At 33.9% G+C, this 21,534-nt stretch overlaps 1 protein-coding gene across 3 annotated transcripts in view; it reads left to right on the top strand.

The window, feature by feature from the left end:
* Positions 1–21,534, top strand: part of LOC120768986 — a 56,271-nt gene that overhangs the window by 14,875 nt on the left and 19,862 nt on the right. For 2 of the 3 annotated variants that reach the window (XM_040095817.1, XM_040095818.1), the window contains exon 3: positions 16,766–16,946. The gene's annotated coding sequence lies outside the window, so the exon portion shown is untranslated. Of the gene's footprint in view, positions 1–3,876; positions 3,962–16,765; positions 16,947–21,534 lie in introns of all 3 variants that reach the window. The other variant, XM_040095816.1, reaches the window with a different exon arrangement.

Raw genomic sequence — 21,534 nt, forward strand, 5'->3', positions numbered from 1 at the left:
AATCTCCGAAGAAATTGTTTAAATTGGTTAACTATAGCATATAGCTTCCATACGAACTGAACACATACATAGTTACCAAAAGAAATGCACCTGTGAAGGGTATATTAGCTTCGGTGCAGCCGAAGTTAACGTTTTTTCTTGATATTATTGCTTGTTTGACCACTGCCAGGCATTATTTCGCAAGAAAAAGTTTGGCCAGGTGGCTATTTCAAATGATGTTTTTCATCATTCTCATTCCGAGAAGTTTTGGTAAACAAATTTCGGTTAAGTGTTGCAGAGCTGTCTTTGTTTGAAGAACGTTTGATACAGAAACCGTTATATGGAATACCTTGCATTTCAACTAATAAATGGTATATTGTAGAGCAAATGCGTTCCCATGCTTTGAGGAGAATTGTTTGTGTGGAAACATCTGTCATAGCCAAAAATGGCGGGGTATTTACATATATATTTACAAGAAAAGTAAGGTGAAGTGAAATTTGTAAACAATTCAATAAAATGAATGTGTAATATTACGCCAAATTGCATATGCGTGCACATATGTATGTATGTATCTTTGCTCGGATTATAAGTATTTATAGAAAATTGTATAATTTTCGTATAGGTTTCATTTAAAACTGTTTTCTAAATTTGGCAGCAGTGAACAAGTGAGATCACGGAATCAATTAAATTAAAATAAGAATGATAGAATTTCACATCAAATAAAGACAATACGTAAGTGACTATGCCCATAATACATCAATGCTCAATGGTTTACTGATAACAGCAGTCTCAGAGTTGCAGAACCGGTTAGTTGCTCTTCATTTGGATTAAATAACACATTTGAAGGATATTCCCGTCGGATATGGACATTCGATTAGAGCAAGCTCAAGAGAAGCGTATTTTTCGCCAGCTAAATTATTCCAGCTTTCGGAGCTTCTCGCTAGAGAACACAATTCCTTTCCTATTGACCAAAGCTGGCAATCCCATCATACGAGTACACCTAGCAAAACGTTTGTGACGATCACCCTTGGCTTGGCCACAGTTTGCGCTGGATCACTGTATTTCACCACGGCCGTTTTAAGCGTGACGTTGCCTTTTATTACCAGTAACCATCCGCTTCAGAAGTGGATCGATTTTGTTGCGATTCAGCAGCTCTACATCTACCCTTGCTACATCTGCTTGTCTTTAATCAAAATGGTGACAGCTGCTTGGTCAAGTGTAAAAAGTTTATAGCAAAGCGAAGCAAAAGCTGTATGTGAATCAGTCATTATATGGCCGAAAAAATCCCATACTTCTTGCCACTGGGGAAAAATAGAATGCTCTACTACGCAGTACATGCCGGTAAAATCATTGCCAATATCATTCATTGACTTTTTCGCGTATAAAATGCGCGTGATAGACGCACTCGTACCTACGCACGTGTAATCGGGTATACGAGTGTAAACAGAAATATGCATTCGTACATATACATATGTATTTACATCTTCCTCTGTGTGCACCATGTGCATTTAAAATTGAGTCGCTGTAGGAAAAATGAAACATTTTCGGTTGCATATGCATTAGAGCGGGTTGATTTTTATACTCTCGCAACAAAGTTGCTAAGGAGAGTATTATAGTTTTGTTCAGTCCTAAAACTAAAAGAGTCAGATATAGGGTTGTATATACCAAAGTGATCAGGGTGACGAGTAGAGTTGAAATCCGGATGTCTGTCTGTCCGTCCGTCCGTCTGTGCGTCCGTGCAAGCTGTAACATGAGTAAAAATTGAGATAACATGATGAAACTTGGTACACGTATATCTTGGCTCCATAAGAAGGTTAAGTTCAAAATCGGCCCACTGTCACACCCACAAAATGGCGAAAACCGAAACCCAATAAGGTGTCATAACTAAGCCATAAATAAAGATATTAAAGTGAAATTTCGCACAAAGAATCGCATTAGGAAGGGGCATATTTGGAAGTAATTTGTTTGGAAAAGTGGGCGTGGCCCCGCCTCCTACTAAGTTTTTCTTATCTCGGAAACTACTATAGCTATGTCAACCAAACTCTATAGAGTCGTTTCCTTCAGGTATTTCCATATACAGTTCAAAAATGGAAGAAATCGGATAATAACCACGCCCACGTCCCATACAAAGGTTATGTTGAAAATCACTAAAAGTGCGTTAACCGACTAAAAAAAAACGTCAGAAACACTAAATTTTACGGAAGAATTGGCTGAAGGAAGCTGCACCCAGGCTTTTTTTAAAAAATTGAAAATGGGCTTGACGTCGCCCACTTATGGACGAAAAACCATATCTCAGGAACTACTATACCGGTTTCAATATAATTCGGTACATAATATTCTCTTAACACCCTGATGACATGTACGAAATATGGGTGAAATCGGTTCACAACCACGCCTTCTTCCAATATAACGCTATTTTGAATTCCATCTGATGCCTTCTCTGTATAATATATAGTACATTAGGAACCAATGATGATAGCGGAATAAAACTTTACAAAAATACGGTATTTGAAAAATATGTAAATGACGTATAATGAAATCTCGATTATCACTTTACCATGCGAGAGTATAAAATGTTCGGTGACACCCGAACTTAGCCCTTCCTTACTTGTTAAAAATTGAAAATGGGCTTGACGTCGCCCACTTATGGACGAAAAACCATATCTCAGGAACTACTATACCGGTTTCAATATAATTCGGTACATAATATTCTCTTAACACCCTGATGACATGTACGAAATATGGGTGAAATCGGTTCACAACCACGCCTTCTTCCAATATAACGCTATTTTGAATTCCATCTGATGCCTTCTCTGTATAATATATAGTACATTAGGAACCAATGATGATAGCGGAATAAAACTTTACACAAATACGGTATTTGAAAAATATGTAAATGACGGATAATGAAATCTCGATTATCACTTCATCATGCGAGAGTATAAAATGTTCGGTGACACCCGAACATAGGCCTTCCTTACTTGTTTTTATAAAATGTTTTATGAATCATTTTGAAAAACTTTGATTATGGGTCTAAAACCGGTTTAGAGGAAGCGATTTTTAAGGTGATGGGTTTTATGGAATAAATGTATGTGATAGAGTGCCTGATGTCGACAAATGATCAATGGAACACAAGGATATCTCAAAATTGACGAACAAATTTTCATAATTCCAAAAAAACTTTGCCTTGAAAATCGCTGGCTCGAAACCGCTTTTAGACCCATAGTATCATGGGTAAAGTTGTTCAGAATGATCCGTAGAACATTTTCCGCGGATACGCAATTTGTCCTTTTTTCGGCTCCTTGTAAATCGACCCGCTCTGATGTGAACATACATGTGTATTTGGGAGCAACTGCATAGAAGAGGGAATTTCTATGTCAACAGCAGTAGAAATTCGTCTAGTATTTTTCGTAAATAACAGCAAAAAGTTTTCCCGATTTTTGACCGAAAAAAAGTCTCTCAACATCAAGTCGATTGCTACTCAGAGACAACTGCTAGGGTTTACTTTATCTGCGGACAGATGTAATTTTATTAAATTTACATATGTACATATATGTACTTTACTATAAGTACTTACATGATTACCAAATAAGTCATTGCAAATTATATAGTACATTTATGTAGTTTGATAGTAATTAAATACAAATTTCTATTGCATACCCTTATTTATAACCTTAAGTAGAAATGAAGTAAACAAAGTCATAAAACATATTGCTAGTTTTGTCTTAATTGTAAGAGGCTATAAAACTCAGCTACAAATTATGTTCAATAAAAGAACGTGACTTAAGGTTGAAATGTTGATGACAAAATAACATTCCAAGCTATGAACGCTTTTATTTGTTTTACATTCTTTGGTCGGTCGGACTGATCAAGTATACAGCTTTGTTTTTTTTTCAGCTGTCTTCTTCTCTATGTTTAAATTTCGCGCATTCGGCATAAACGACTTCTCTCTTCTGGTTTGGAGAGAAAAATTAGTCGCAAGGTAAGTTTAAAAAATAACCTTCTTGTACCGTTATTTTATTTTAGTGTAATCCTCCTTCCCCCGTGATACTGAAATTATCAAAAATGTCTGTTACTAGTTTAAGACAGTGAATTTCATTGTATAGCTGTAGTAGACATTATCAAATAATTATTTTGAGGAATGCTGCAGAGTCGACTAGTCATGCCCAGTTAAAAATCATGGTAGATTCCAGTTACGTACATTACGTATCTAGGTCGATTTGATAGTAAATGGTATAAATTTTTACAGCTTACGAGTACGTTTTGGATATTTAAGTTATATGGGTCAAGTGGCGGTGTGTGGAGTTCAATAATAAATATCAAAAAAAAAAAAAAAATTGTTATTCTTACGAGTATTTCTGCAGATTACTTCTTGGTCTACAAATGTTCGAGTGCTGTAAGAAATGCGAAAACGTTTTCGTCAAAGTCACTCATGCTCATAATACTAACGTTTCTCAATATTCGTTTGAAATTTTACCGACGACCAATCGGCTGAATAACTGACATTCCGACCTCATAACGTTAATACATACATATTTGTAGCTCCAGTAGTTTGGTAAACATGTGTTTTTATCATTTTACTGTTTGCTACTCAGCTGATTGGCGCAAATACCGGCTTAAATATGCATGTGTAAATAAAAATTTTAAATTATTATTTTATTATTATTTTGACTCCAGCGTAAAGCTAAGCATATATTATATGTATGTACATACGAACTCTTGATTTCTTTTATCTACCAGTTATTTGTTGATTTGAATGTTTATTTGACCAAAGCTTAGTATGTTGCGTAGAATTTAAATAACCAACCGAGCAAATGAAACTTTTGGTTTCAAGAATAATAAATAAATAAGTATATACTATGTATATGTAAATACGCTCAGTTTTTTCATTCAAAAAGCTTCATTCTTTCATTCGTAGGAACCGCTGTAAGAACACTGTTTTCATCTAGAGGAACAGATGATGTTTAGTTTAGCAAATGTACGACACGCTTCACAATATTTTCAGCAGAACCTCCGATGGCGATATCTCTTTGTCGTAACTAGTACAGGGAATCGTAAAGATACATATATAGTATGTCATTGTTTCTAGAATGAATTCGGTTTTATTCACGTTAATTTTTGGTAAGCATCACGAGCACACTCGCCAAGCTTATTTAGATTCATCTACAAGCCTGATGTTTTTACTGCCAAGAGAGCAATATCATCTCCATAAGGCAGTTCCTCGAGATGTTCAAAAAAGTTTAAAAACGACTATTAACACTTAGCTTAGTTCACTCTCCGAAACAATAAGAAAGAGCAGCGGTGACAGAAGCCAGTTGTGCCTTACGCGAGTTTTCGTATAAATTGGATTTGTTTTTTGTGCATTCAAAGCCAACATAGCTAGCTTTGATGATCTTCATAAGCTTTTCTGGAATACCTCTTGAATATAACGAGTTCCATATGTGAGTTCATTCTATGCTATCAAAAGCGGTGCTGAAGTCTACAAAACAGGTGTGGATATTCGCTTGCACTTGTTGATTCGCTCCACTATAACACCGAGTGTGACAATATGATGGGAACAGGACTTTGAATTGTAATTACAAGTAATTTAAAAGCAGCAGAATTGGTTCTAAGATTCTTATTTATGATACTCTGGGATTAAGGCTTTTATATTTTATTTTTATTTCTTCAAAACTAAAAAATTGATAATGTGCATTACAAAACCACGCAGAGTTTGAACTTACTAGTGTGAGCAAAAAATAGTGAAAATCCATTCGTCGGAATATTTTTTTTTCTAGGCAGGTATGACTGTCAGTGACATCTCTGTCAAATGTCACATCATTTTAAGATGAGTGAACTACCGATTTACCGACTGATTTAGATCCGTGTTACTACTGGCTGTTCAGCAAACTCAAGCTACTGCTCCGGGGAAACTGTTTTGAGTTAATTTCAAGACATTAAACAAACAATTAACAATTGTTTCGAGGATTGAAAGAAAAACCGTTGGCACAAGTGTATTGGGAATTGTGGGGGGATACAAGAATTTTTAAAATTATGAACAAAGTCTTACTATTTTTATTTTTAGCTCATACTAATACTAGAGTTATAAATTCTTTTGTTATTTCGGTTTAAAGTCTAAGTATAAAAGCTGAACGGAAACAAAAGCGTAATTTTTGTGGTTTTGTTATTCACAGTGAGAATATTTCAAAATGTTAGATTATAGACCACACATATATACAAACACATTCTTACTTATATACATATGTATGTATATAATTATGTTGTAGCACATTAAAATTTAATTTGTGTGAACACAAAAACACTCTGAAATCAACAAAATTCGAATATAAAAAAAATTAAACAATTAAAAATTCAGCAGTTTTGCGTCTAACAGCGCTAAAAATAAATACGTCAACATAAATTTCAGAATTAATAGAAGCACTAAGCTAAAAAAGTGGGAGCAAATTTATTTTATTTCTTGTTTTTTTTCTTAATTCGCTATTGTTGTTGTGTTGTTGCTTGCGCTGCGGTTGTTTTGCCGTTTGTAAGTCGCTTACGGATGACATGGTAGACGGACAACTTTTATAATTGAATTAACGCGAGTAACGGCATTAGGCGAATAACGAAATGTTGAGTTTATGAGTTATAAGTTGTTGTCGCGCCGATCTCGAAATTCGAAATTACTAAATTGAGTATTTCCATGGAAAAAATATTCGATGGAAATTTCTTGGACAATTTTGTAAAAACATATACTTATATATATTGACTGCACGAGTTCTAAGCGCATATTAGCCAATAATTTTAAGCCCAATATCAAATTTCGTATCCTGAGGAAATGTTTGCATAAAGTTGGCTTAGCGCTTCTTCTACCTCAGTTTGGAAAACATTTGAGCAAGGTGCACAGTTAACCCGTGACTTATGGTCATTGAACGGAAATCTAGTGGCAGGAATCAATCTGTTGAAAGCCATAGGGCTTGAGAAACTCAATTTTTATCATCAGCAACCATCCGTTTCAGAAATGAGTGGATGGTTTGTTGGCATTAATTGGCAGATGAAATAGGTTTATGAGCTCGTACCATATGCCATCTTACTTTTGTGTCTATCCTTATTTAAATACTTCCAAATGGTTTTTGATGCATTCATTTTTTTGTGTGCATAGGTCGGACTCGTCGATTTCCACTGAATATTCCTTCCAGAGCATTGTTCAAATTTGAAAACGAAATCACCGTGATTGATTGCTCAAACTAAACGAAATCTTATTTTGAATGGCATCGTACTTATGTATACAATTCGAAATATACCCATTATATTACTAAGCAATATACTGGAAAACTTTAATTAAATTTCACATGTTAGTTGGAAGCTTTCTTAAAATCGAAAAATTATTCCACCATAAAAATTGTATATAAGAGAACTTGATGATCGAAATCGCTTAAAAGAGTTTTTAAAAGTTCGTTTTAGTTACATAAAACAATTCAAATAACTTTATGGAATGCTGCCGAATTCATAATTTTTAGACAGATATTGTTCCGGTTACTTAGACATCGTAGGAAAGTAAGGCCTCTGCTTCGGCAGTCCAAAATAATAATTACTCTATCGATTGTTGTTATGAATTTCATCAGCTTACAAAGAAAAAAGTAAGGAAGAGTTAAGTTCGGGTGTGAGTGATAATCGAGATTTCATTATCCGTCATTTACATATTTTTCAAATACCGTATTTGTGTAAAGTTTTATTCCGCTATCATCATTGGTTCCTAATGTATAAATTATACAGAAAAGGCATCAGATGGAATTCAAAATAGCGTTATATTGGAAGAAGGCGTGGTTGTGAACCGATTTCACCCATATTTCGTACATGTCATCAGGGTGTTAAGAGAATATTATGTGTCGAATTATATTGAAATCGGTATAGTAGTTCCTGAGATATGGTTTTTGGTCCATAAGTGGGCGACGTCACGCCCATTTTAAATTCTAAAAAAAAGCCTGGGTGCAGCTTCCTTCTGCCAATTCTTCCGTAAAATTTAGTGTTTCCGACGTTTTTTGTTAGTCGGTTAACGCACTTTTAGTGATTTTCAACATAACCTTTGTATTTGAGGTGGGCGTGGTTATTATCCGATTTCTTCCATTTTTGAACTGTATATGGAAATGCCTGAAGAAAACGTTTCTGTAGAGTTTGGTTGGCATAGCTATAGTAGTTTCCGAGATATTCACAAAGAACTTAGTAAGGGGCGGGGCCATGACCACTTTTCCAAAAAAAAATACGTCCAAATATGTCCCTTCCTAATGCGATCCTTTGTGCCAAATTTCACTTTAATGACTTTATTTATGGCTTAGTTATGACACCTTATTGGTTTTCGGTTTTCGCCATTTTGTGGGCGTGGCTGTAGACCGATTTTGCCCATCTTCGAGCTTAGCCGTCTTATGGAGCCAAGAAATACGTGTACCAAGTTTCAGCATGATATCTCAATTTTTACTCAAGTTACAGCTTGCACGGACGGACGGACAGACGGACAGACAGACATCCGGATTTCAACTCTACTCGTCACCCTGATCACTTTGGTATATATAACCCTATATCTGACTCTTTTAGTTTTAGGACTTACAAACAACCGTTATGTGAACAAAACTATAATACTCTCCTTAGCAACTTTGTTGCGAGAGTATAAAAACCTTGAAAATAGGACTCTTTTGACTCAATGAATCATATGCAACCCCTTAAGGATAGGTCGTCGCTAAATCTATGTCTCATATAACGAGCTAAAACTGTAAGTTAATCTCTTGCGAATTAAGACCACGGTAAGCATTTGCTCTTTAAGTGCATTTACCAGTATAACTGCATTGATGTGGTAAGACAACATTCTACTTGAACCATCTTATTCAAGAACAACTTAATTAAACTTGACTGACTTAAGCCAGCGAAGAATTGCTTAAAAAATACATAAAAAGACAGAAATTTTGCAAAGAATAAGCAATTTCGATAAGCGAAAGGTGATAAAATTTAATTTCAAACAAGTTTAACCACAACAACGCGTAAATAAATATTTTTACTTGAAATAAAAATAACATTGCAATGCATTCGCTACATATCTATGCGTACACTGTATGTATGGTATGTACGAGCTCATGCATATGTACATATTTACGCATATAATGTCTTTCCCACCTTATCAGACTGACAAAGCGTAAAGCTGATGAGTGCAACTAATCGCTTAAGAAAACAGAGAGGCCACTAGGAATTTAATTATAGTATATGTATATACATGTATGTACATATGTACAAATGCATTTCAGCTTCGTACATCTGTCAACGTAGTATGTTTGGATGTGAATTATGGCAGTAACTCATGGAACACGATCCAATTGAATAAAATAATTTTATAAATATAGCAAATAAATATTAAATACTATAAATAACTTCATAAAATATAGGTATATGGGGATTTAGAGGCAAGTAACTCTGTAGAAGATGTATTTGATCATTGCACCTTAGATAAAGGAAGCGCTTGAGTTTGACTCGTTGAGCTATTCATTCATACATACTAATATGAGCAAAAATAATAAGACTTTGTGCATTAAAGTTCTTAATTTATTCTCCAAAATTTATTTCGCCCCTCTCAAAGTAATCGCTTTTGGCACCAATGCACTTGTGTCAACGTTTTTTCTAATCCTCGAAACAGTTGTTAAAGTAAATTTCCGGATTAGCCTTCATTGGGCGTAGCGATTCACCTTTAATGTCTTCAATTGACTTAAAACAGTTTGCCATGAGCGGTCGTTTGACTTTGCTGAATAGCCTGAAGTCACGCGGAGCTAAGTCAGGTGAATACGATAATTGCGTTGGTTGAAAATTTGGCGAAAAGCTCACAAAGAGTCAATGCAGCATGCGACTGTACATTATCGTGGTGCAAAAACCAAGGGTTTTCGGCCCATAATTCCAGGTTCTTTTTACGAATAGCTTTGCACAAACGACACATGATACTCAAATAGTATTCCTTGTTGGCAGTTTGGCCGGTCAACTCGATAATTGAAGAAAACTATCAACATAACCTAGATTTTTGACCTGATTTGATGTGGTGTTTCGGCTTTGGTTCACCTTTGCCACGATATTCGGCCGATTGATCGTCTGTTTTCGGTCGTTAGCATAGATCCAAGACTCATCGCCAGTAACAATACGTTTTACGACATCCTGGTAGTCGGAAAGCATTGTTTCATAGACGTTGCCGCGACGCTGTTTTTATTTAGTGATTTTGGAACCAATTGTGATTTCACTTTTCTTAGGCCCAAATAAACTTTGAAAAATATTTTCATTGATTCTTCCAATATTCCAACGATGCCAATAATAATGCTAATCGTCGATTCTCAAGCACCAATTTCTTTATTCCTTTATTTTATTGACGCGTTGATCATCAGTTGATGTTGATGACCATCCTGGACATGGTTCGTCGTCAACGCGTTCTCGACCCTCTTTGAATAATTTGTATCAAACAAAAATACTTGCTCGCGACAAACAATTGTCGCCGAAGGCCTTTTCTAACATTCTGTACGTTACGGCACCAGAAATTCAATTCCGCACACAAAATTTAATGGAGCTGGCTTGTTGAATAACTTCATTCATCGTAAAAATCGCCGAATGCACTTTTTGTACTTCCGAAAGACAAACGTATACTGAACACTAATGATTAGTTTGATGTGACATTTGGCACAGATGTAATTGACAGTCATACCAATATTGAAAAAAAAAATCGACGAAAGATCTTCATGCGAAAAAAGGTCTTACTATTTTTCGCTCACAGCAGTATATACATATATAGGCTGTTCACGGTGAGATGGTTATCGGGTTATGTGATTATTAGATTAAAAACAAGAAAAAACGTTAACTTCGGTTGCACCGAAGCTAAATACCCTTCACAGGTGCATTTCTGTTAGTAACTATGTGTTCAGTTTGTATGGAAGCTATATGCTATAGTCAACCGATCTGAACATTTTCTTCGAAGATTACATTGTTGCTTTAGAAAATAATATATACCAAATTTCGTGAATATATCTTGTCAAATGTGAAACTTGTCCATACAAGAACTTGATTCCGATCGTTCAGTTTGTATGGCAGCTATATGATATAGTAAACCGATTTAATAAATTTCTTCGGAGATTAATTGTTGCTTTAGCAAATAATATATACCAAATTTCGTGAATATATCTTGTCAAATGTGAAACTTGTCCATACAAGAACTTGATTCCGATCGTTCAGTTCGTATGGCAGCTATATGCTATAGTTAACCGATCTGAACAATTTCTTCGGAGATTACATTGTTGTCTGTGAAAATTACATATACCAAATTTCGTGAATATATCTTGTCAAATGTGAAAGTTTTCCATACAAGCATTTGATTGTGATCGTTCAGTTTGTATGGCAGCTATATGATATAGAAAACCGATCTAATCAATTTTAGAAAATAATATATACTAAATTTCGTGAATATATCTTGTCAAATGTGAAAGTTCTCCATACAAGCATTTGATTCCGATCGTTCAGTTTGTATGGCAGCTATATGTTATAGTGGTCCGATATCGACCGTTCCGACAAATGAGCAGCTTCTTGAAGAGAAAATGACGTTTGCAAAATTTCAAAACGATATCTTAAAAACTGAGGGACTAGTATGTATATATACAGACAGACAGACAGACAGACGGACATGGCTAAATCGACTCAGCTCAACATACTGATCATTTATATACATATATAATTTATGGGGTCTCCGACGATTCCTTCTGGGTGTTACAAACTTCGTGACAAACTTAATATACCTTGTTCAGGGTATAATAACCTCTATGCTCCGTGAACATCCTTTGTATGGTTATTTACTTATTTTTACACAAACAGCTGTTGATTGTTTACCATTGTAGTTCAATGAAATTCCTACTTATAATATGCCTAAACAAAGTTTAAAAAGCAAAATAATCGAATTTAAAATAAGTTCTGCTATTCAGGAAATGGACTTTATTGAAGATGTGTGCTTATTAAAAATCCGAATTTTAAGGGTTCAAAAAATTCTTTGTATCAATAATAATTTTTGATAATTATTGATGATTTTTGATGCTTTGTGATGCTTTTTCTTTCGGTTTTAATTTGCTGATTGTAAGCAAAAAACAGCTGTTAATAGCAGATTTTCCAATAAGAAAATCTAATTGGAAATGCCATTCGCTTAGTTTTATTTATTTTTTGTGCTGCCATTTAGTAAAATTCCAACGACTTTCCAACACTGGAAATAAGCAAACAACCACACAATCTGTAAACAAGGGCCTAGGTTGGTCAAAGTTCGTTATTTTGTCATACCGCATTTTGTTGTTGTTTACTTAATCACATAACCGCATAACCCGATAACCACCTTATCGTGAACAGCCTAATAGTACATTTTTTCTCTGACGTCTTCTTGTGGGTGTTATAAACTTCATGCCAACTTTAATATACCCTGTTCAGGGCATAAAAATACCATCTATGATTGTGCGTCGGAAGACCAAATCAAGACCCACTGTGTTCAATATCATGGTTGTAGTTGCAGGGTATTGAGATGAAGATGAATTTCTCAATTATCTACTTTAATTCTAGTTCTACATATGATAATATTGTAAAGCTTTTCACTCCATCGGTTTTTATGGGTTAGCTAGGTTAGGGGCGTAAGCTCTTGAAAAGGTGCCCGAGAAGGCTTAAATAAGCACTACAGTCAGAATTGGGAAGAGTTTCTAGAAAGGACCCATTTATATTTCGACGACCGAAACTTAAATATTAATGCTAAGATGATGAATTTTACGACGACAGAGCTCTATTTTCGCGAACAAGATAGATTAGTAACTTTGATTTGGTTTGGTTGTCTGAAAGGATCAAGAGTTAGAAATATTTGAACATAGTTGGAAGTTTGTTATAAAAGGTTAGAAGGGAAATACGGTTTTTAATATTAGCTGAAGGGTCGAATATCGCTTGTGCTAAAACTATCACCAGACTCGCGTGAATTCAGAACAGTTTGTTTGGTTAAAATCGTCTGAACAGAACTAGAAGATTTATTCGGTAGTGATCGAAGATTGAAAGTTAAGCTTTCGTCATTTGAATGAGCAAATGCATAAAATATTTACTTTTATGATATTTCGAGTTGCGAATGCAGATATAGCACAAATGTATTTTATTGACTTGCGTTCTCAAAAATAACAGGGATATACATATGTACATATATAGATGTTGCCGTCATATTTAGCATGGATGTGTTTGAAGTACTTAAGTATGTACATATGTACATATGCATGTATTTATGAATACGAATTCTATTTTTACTAATCGTGCTGTAATCTACAAAAAATACATGTCGCCATTAAAACGTGTTGTTCTGGTAATTTCGATAATAAATCTAGCATGAGAAGTATGAAAAGTGCAGTAACGGAACGATTCCAAGCTCACAATGTAAATGTTTTTATATTGTTTGTGTTGCTATGAAATAATAATGTTTATCGCAAAAAAATACCTTATGCTGACCGCACTGAAAACATTTCGAAACGCAGTTGCAGTTACAGTCTATACGCCAACTCACCTGACAGTACTTTGCGACTTCCTGGTACCTATTCGATACGCCGGCTCCGGTTACGCTCTTGACTGCCGTTTTATGAGCACTTTGTTATGTCTGGAAAGAAGCAATTCTAATACGCAAATACTCATATTTGTCAGAATAAATTTGTGTGCATACTTAAATGGGATGCCATAAACATACATTAGAATGTGTTGTTTTGCAAAAAAAGACATAAGTATGTTTAGACAAAAATAGAAACGTAATTATTCATGAATTTAAATAGTAAACGTGAAAAATGTACACCCATGCAAAACGTGCATATAACGGGATTTTTCAAAATTTGATAAATTCGGCTCATAACTGTGTGGCTAAAAGTGGAGATTCCGAAAGTAAAATTTTTTTAAATATTTTGTTTACTTTTTCTTGAAAGCTGTGAACTCTGTACCACTATTGGTGTTTGGCACAAATTTGTAATATAATTTTCTAGTCATATTTTTTGAAAGTTGGCAACTCTATTCTCCAATATTTGTAAATTAAAAGCCTTTTGAGTCTTTCTTTTTGGCATAAATTTGTAAATTGTTTTTCAAATTATACTATTTTAATATTGCTGGCAGCTCTATTTTTCAATATTTAAAAATTAAAAACATTTTGATTTCCTTGCCGCACGATTTATAATTGGCACACATGCCAATATTTTTTCAGGTACTACTTTGTTTTACAGATGTGGCAACTCTATTTTGCATTATGTATAAATTTAAGACTTTGCGATAACTTTGCAGAACGCTTTATGCCTGCCATACATATATAATATTACATATATATTATGTATATATATACATATATAATATTATATTCTTGTTATATTTCATTTAAAGATGGCAACTCTATTCTACAATATGTGTAAGTTTGGGGCTTTTCGATAATTTTCGAAAACGATAAATATTTGGAAAAAATTTAAATTATAATTTTTCCATGAAGTACTATTTTATTAGAGGTGGAAACTCTAGTCTCCAATATTTGAAATTAATAACTTTCTAGGATGCTATACGTTTGTCATAAATTCGTAATCTTATTATTAAGTTATACTTTTTTGTAAGCTAGCAATACGTGTAAATTAAAAGCATTTCGATAACTTTCTAGAACGCCCATGTTTGGCATAAATTTGTAACACTACCATTTTGCTCATGAGCTATATCACGACAAAAATTAGTCTTTAAAGATGTAGATTGAAAGAGGATTCTTTGAAAAATACTCGTCTAATTTGTATTTTTAGCCCCAATTTCCTCGAACCTAATGCGTTAAACTTAAAGTTATAGTTAAAGTTGAAATTGAAGTAGAAGTTAACTGCCTCCGGTGAGACTGCGAGATCCCTCTGGCCTAGAGTAAAACGTAGGAAATCCGCTGAACTACAAGCTCTCAGGAAGCTTCATCTTGCCGCAGTTGTATGAGTTTTCACTACACATCGTCCAATAGGCATACTTATGGTAAGGCTAAAAAATCTTTTCGGACCAAACTTTCCATCTTCATTTGTCGAATTAACCACCTCAATAAAATTGTGACTAGCACTTTGTCTAATTCAAAGAGTTTATCGCAAATATCGACCCTTTCACCTAACTTAAGTGCTATTTACGAATATTAAGGAAGAAACGTTTTACGTCAAAAGAAAACAAATTGTAGTAGCAATCTGTTACATATCTATCTATGTATCTATCTATAACATTTATTATTTATTTATTTGCCCTTGACGCATAAATAATAAATTGCAGTTCCGAAATGCATATCCAAGTATTTATGGAGATAAGTGAGGCGTCGTCTGAGTGCTTTACCACTCGGCTATTTACAATATTCATAAATATAGGTATGTAAGTCTATATGTAAATATTTACTTTCAAGTGAATTGGAAAATTTTTAATGTAATATTTCACGACAAAAACAATTCAAGTGCTGAACCTATTTATTAGCAAACTTACAATCGCGCTACTTTAAGAGAGGTAGTGCAGGTTTTGGTAAATACATTAAGTTGTCGTCATATTATGTTATGATATTCATTTTAAGTGTATTTATATAGTTAATTAATATTAATAAATGAAAAATTTAAAGTGATAAATAAAGAACAAACAAAGAAATTGGTGACCCAATAAACTCAATATTTATATAAATGTTCAATCTCCTGATATATATACATATATATATATATATATATCTCCTATACAAACTGACCGATCAAAATTAATTCTTACATGGAAAACTTTATTATTTGGCAAGATATCTTCACGAAATTTGGCCTAGATTATTGTCGAAGGCAGCGCTACAATTTTTAATCATTTTCAGATCGCATCACTGTAGCATAAAGCTGGTATTTAAATTGATCTATCAAAATCAAGATAAAGAATTTTTATTCCTTTTTATGATATAAGAAAAGCACCTATGAAGGGTATTATAGTTTCGGTGCAGCCGAAGTTAGCTGCTGGTGATCACTCGCAATCAACATAGAAAGACTTTATCCAATAATCTTAAAACATTCTTAACCTACCAAAATGTTACTAAGGCCGCTAATTTCTGCATAGTTTCCCAAGTTGCTTTCTCTCAAAACTGTCAATGAAGAAAAGCGCAATAGATCTTACCTCGCGTTTTCTAGACAACTTCGGCAGAGAGAATCAGGCAAAATTTTTTGCTTTACGACAAGAGTCCATTCAGAAGTTGATCAGTCAGTATGTGTGATTCAATGGTCCATAAGCACACCGCAAGAAATCTGATCAGATCTGATGCTAGTTCGGCAATACAGAAAGTTTATGTTAAAATCATCAGTCTCAAGCTTCGAGTGATTCATGTTTAATCATGAGTCTTAAAAATTAACAGTTCTTAACAGAATTTAGTGCGTGTGTTTCTTATATCTCTAAGACAGAATCATTAATAAAAATTCGTATGGAATCTTCAGTTAGAAAACTAAAGTTAAGCAGGGCATCAGTCGTGGAATATCTGATAAACAGCTTTACCTATGTAGTTGTCTCTCTATATGTAATAGGAGCTTAATCTAGATAACTTTTTAACGGATAATCGGCCAATAAGTCTCAATATAACATTTAGAAAAACTTTGGTTCCAAGAAAGAGTATTAAAGTTTTCAATTGGCTAACTGTTATACTTTCTAGTGCATTGTCGTTTATTTTTGAAAACTCTCGAGTCAAGATTAAACATTCACTTTATATTCCATAACATTTTAATACATTACATTGACATTATCTGTTTTATTTTTTTAGCAATTTGAATTGGGTCTGTGCTCTGGATTTATAACTACAACTTAACCAGCTGCTCATAAGCAAGTTTTTAATCCTCAAGTAAACTCAGGCTTCTTGGTCTGCCAGCTGCATAAGTTTCTCGCATTTTTACGAAAGTGAGGACCTAGTGAAGGTATTACATAGGAAATCGAATGATTTAAAGGTAAGTTATTATTAAATATGTCAAATTTATTTCTTTTATTTTCTATGAAGTTTAACTTGATGATACCACACGTTCCCAGTATGCATCTTTGAAATTATTTTTATACTCTTGCAATCAGTTGCTGCAAAGTATCATAGTTTTGTTCACCTAACGGTTGTACGTATCACCTAAAACTAAACGAGATAGATGTAGGGTTATACAAGTATGTATATATATAAATGGTTAGGTTGGCGAGAAAAGTTGAAATCCAGTTGACTGTCTGTTTGTCCGTCTGTCCGTGCAAGCTGTAACCTGAGTAAAAATTCAAATGTCTCAACGAAACTTGGTATGTGGGTTCCTTGGTATATAAAAAATTTCGAGTTCGTCGGACCATTGCCACGCCCACGAATTGCCATTAACCGAAAAAACATAAAGTCCCATAACTAAGCACTAAATTAAGATATAAAGCTGTAATTTGATACAGAGGATCACAGTAGCAAGGGGCATATGTTGTTTTAAAAAGTGGGCTTGGCCTCGCTCTTTAACCACTTTAATGTACATATGTATCTCCTAAACCACTTAAGCTAAAATAACCAAATTTTCTGAGTAGAAATCTTACAAGATCTCAATCAGAGTATAACCACCCGGGGGGGTGACCCATATAACGGTACTGTTAAGAACTACTAAAAGCGCGAAAAATCAAAAACTAAATACGCCAGAAACATTAAATTTGACCCCCGAGATGGTATGAGGTTCAAGTCGAACATTTAGACCACGGTACCTATAGTTCAATTTTGATGGAGAATGTGGGTTAATATGTCATATACAGAACTGAAGTTATATATACATATCTTCTCTTATAACTGTATGGGGTGACCAATATGTGAGTTATACCAATGAAAATAAAAGAACGTGTTTTACTCATAACAGTGTATCCTCGTGCCTAAAATAGATAAATTTAATTTAAACTTGGTCTAGCCCCTTTATAATCAATATCAGGATTTTCGAACATCCGGCTGACTTTACTCTATATGATTGGTTTTACACCTTAAAGTATTTCCCTGGCTTTGATTCTCGCAAGTTGTAGAGTATAAAATGTTCGGTTGCACCCGAATTAGCCCTTCCTTACTTGTTATATATATTAAGGGAAAGAAAAGTAGCTTTGGTTTTTCAAAAGTTAAGATTAGTAGCTTAGATGCCACACTAAACTTCCACAAAGAAGAATTGCTCGGAGCCAAGCAGCCACATTAAACATTTTTATATGTATATACATTGTAGCATACAATTCATATGTATATACTTATATTCATATGCAAATATTAGTGCATAGTTGCTGCATAATTCAACGATTTCGCTACGCTGCTATCTGATGTCACTGCTGCCGTTGTGTGAATTAACTGCAGAGAAAGCAAAAAACCGCTTGAAATAAGATTCCGAAAACAAATTTACTCAACTTGTTTTTCTTGAAACGCTGAAGGAATGCAACAATAAAAGAAATAAAAGTTGCGCATAAATTTTAAGCGAATGACTATATACCATAGTTTAGAAAAATATTGAAAAATGCGCACAAACACTTTACCGTTAAATCAGAGATCTTCTGCACTACATTTCATGACGCCTCCGTATTTTATGATGCTGAACGCCTTTGGAATGACGCTTTGCAAGAACAGGTGGCCAGCGGAAATGAGCTATGAATCTAAATTTGCTGTTTGGTCAGCAAGATTAAACTGGTAGCCGTTGTAGAGTAGCTTTTCATCAACATAGTTTATAAAATTTATATTATTATTATTCAACTGCCGCTGGAGGAACTATAAAAATCAAATAAAAGCCAAAGAAAATGCGTAATTAGCATTAATACGAGGTTCTTTCGAGAAATCAGAATTTATTTTTTAACTGAGGGCAGCCATCACCGTTCTTACCACAGCCGGGTCCAAATAAAAAGGGCGGTGTCGGATTCGAATTTATATTTGGCCAAGGAGAACTTTTTAAAATTATTCGATGACTCTTTGCTGCGTTTAATGATAACAAAAGCAGGAAAAAAACGTTCTGCTGCACCGAAGCTTCCCTTAAAAAGCTAAAAGCTAAAAAAGTTTTAATGCAAGAACTTGATTTTGATTGGTCAGATTGTATGATAGGTATTTGCTATAGTTAGCCGATTTGAATAATTGGTAGATTGTGTTGTTGCCTTGGAAAGTAATCCATCCAAATTTATGGACGATAACTTGTAAAATAAAGAAATTTTCCTTATAAGAACTTGATTTTGAACGATCAGTTTGTATGGCAGCTATATGCTATGGTACAGTTTTTCAATATCGGCAGTTATAACCAATAAGTAGCTTCTTGGATAGAAACGGATGTATGAATTGTTCTGAAACTATACGATATCTCAAAAGCTAAGGGACTAGTTCGTGTATATAGTATACAGATGGAGCGGCTGACAAACAAACGGACATGACTAAATCGACTTAGCTTGTCACGCTGATTATTTAAGTCTATATATACGAGTATTTTATAGGTGCTCTGACGTTTCGTTCTGGGTGTTACAAACTTCGTGGCAAACTTAAACTGTTTTGGAATTAACAACAACCATTTCGAGGAGAACTTTTTTGTGATATATCCAGTAATTTAAGGCTTCTGTGCTTTCTTGCAACATGCTTAAAAATTTTATGCGAGACTTCAAGAGTGGACTTTAGTTTTAAGAGATCTGGAAGTGGAACGACTGAATAACGACTGATTGAAATCTCTTCTATACTCCTATAATCCCTTAAATCTCTTAACGTAATGTTTTCATACCACATTTTATAAGGTTACCAAGTTGAAATACAATCATGGTCCCGACCACACATGACTCATGTCTCAACAATCTACCATAGAAAAAAATTGCCAAAATTACATGGACCACATTATTCTCGCAACTGAGCTTTTTTAAGGTAAAAAGAGCACATAATTGTTACCATTGCTCTGATTATGCTGTCGACCACATATCGAGTTTCAAATGCTTTCTGAATTCCTAAAAAGTATCACTCCAATGTTAAATCATATTTATATTGTTGCGTATTCACAAATCTTATAAGATAATATCGTGCTAAAAATTTTATTAACCGGTGCACACTTTCTTTAACGCCTTAGAAAATTACAAAATTTCTTCAGTTCTGATATTTTTTTAATATAATCGATATCGGTATATACTGAATTCTCCCATATATTTCTGTTTACATGTTTTTAGTACTCGTGAAATTGTTCTGAAACCTTTTATAGTTCTGTGTCTCTCAAATTTAGTCGCCACGCCTAGTTACTAGCAGGATATTTTAAACACGTTGAGATTTAATGAATTACCCTCGTACAACTTGTGAATACTTGAGTAAGTTAGAGTGCCTCTAGTGATCTATAAAAGTTTTGTGAAAGTTATTACCTGACCCAATTTATGTGCACTCAAAACGCAATAAAAAAAAAGTATATAAAAAAATTAGTGATTATTTTATTCTTCAATTTAATAATCCTTGAACTTTAAAAAGGTTTGTAGTTGAATATATAATATGTCAGAACGGCTGCTTAAAAGTTTTTATTTAATAAAATCGATAGGAAATATAAAATTTTAAATATTATAATAATTCAATTTAATTTTCTGGAAGGTGCTAATGTGCTAATAGAAACGAAATGTTTAGATTAAAACAAAAATATATAAAAAATTTTGAATAAAACTTTTAATAGCTTTATATGGCTTTAATGTTCCCATTTGACAACTATCAACCAAAAATGAAATCTTCACCTAATAGCTGTCAATTAATAATAATCAAACAATTTTACATGCTTTGCAAAATCGATCTGCATTAATGTAGAATATTACCAATCCTTTCTCACACACGCCCTTATTTTGCATATTTTATATTAGCATATATGTCTATCTACTCAAATTTCGTTTAAAATAAAATCTAACAGTTTCATAAGAATTTCCGATTTTTATTTTATTTTTTGCGTTGTTACAAAATCAAATGCTTTCATAAACAAAATTATCACGAACGAAATAAGCAGAACCACTGAAACTCTAACCACAAGCCGTGATAGCGAAACGTCTGCAGCATAAAATAAAAATAAATGATAAAAAGAATTGGTGATAAAAATAAACAAAATATTAAATTTTATTTACGAGCGTATCTACATCTGCGTTCCTATTGAAATAGAACGCAAAAAGGGAAAACTATTGAAAATATATTAGGGATACAGTGGGCATATAAAGTTTGGCGTGAAGTTTGTAACTGCCAGAAGAAAATGTCGGAGACTGCAAAAGCTATACGCATATATGTAAATAAACAGTGTGAAGAGCTGAGTAGATTTAGGTATGTCCGTCTGCTTGTTTGTTTGTATGAAGTAGTCCGTCAGTTTTTGAGATATCGATCTGGAGTTTTTCACTCGTCCTTTTATTTACAAGAAGCTGCTTATTTGTCGGAACCGCTGATATCGGGCCACTATAGCGTATAGTTGCCATACGAACTTAACGATATTTGACATGGATTTTTATCCAGAGCAACGGTATAATCCTTGAACACGTTTTGCAGATCGGATCACTGTAGCATATAACTATCATACAAACTGAATGACGAAAATCAAG

This window comes from Bactrocera tryoni, chromosome 2 (assembly GCF_016617805.1).
Source record: "Bactrocera tryoni isolate S06 chromosome 2, CSIRO_BtryS06_freeze2, whole genome shotgun sequence".
Taxonomy (NCBI): domain Eukaryota; kingdom Metazoa; phylum Arthropoda; class Insecta; order Diptera; family Tephritidae; genus Bactrocera; species Bactrocera tryoni.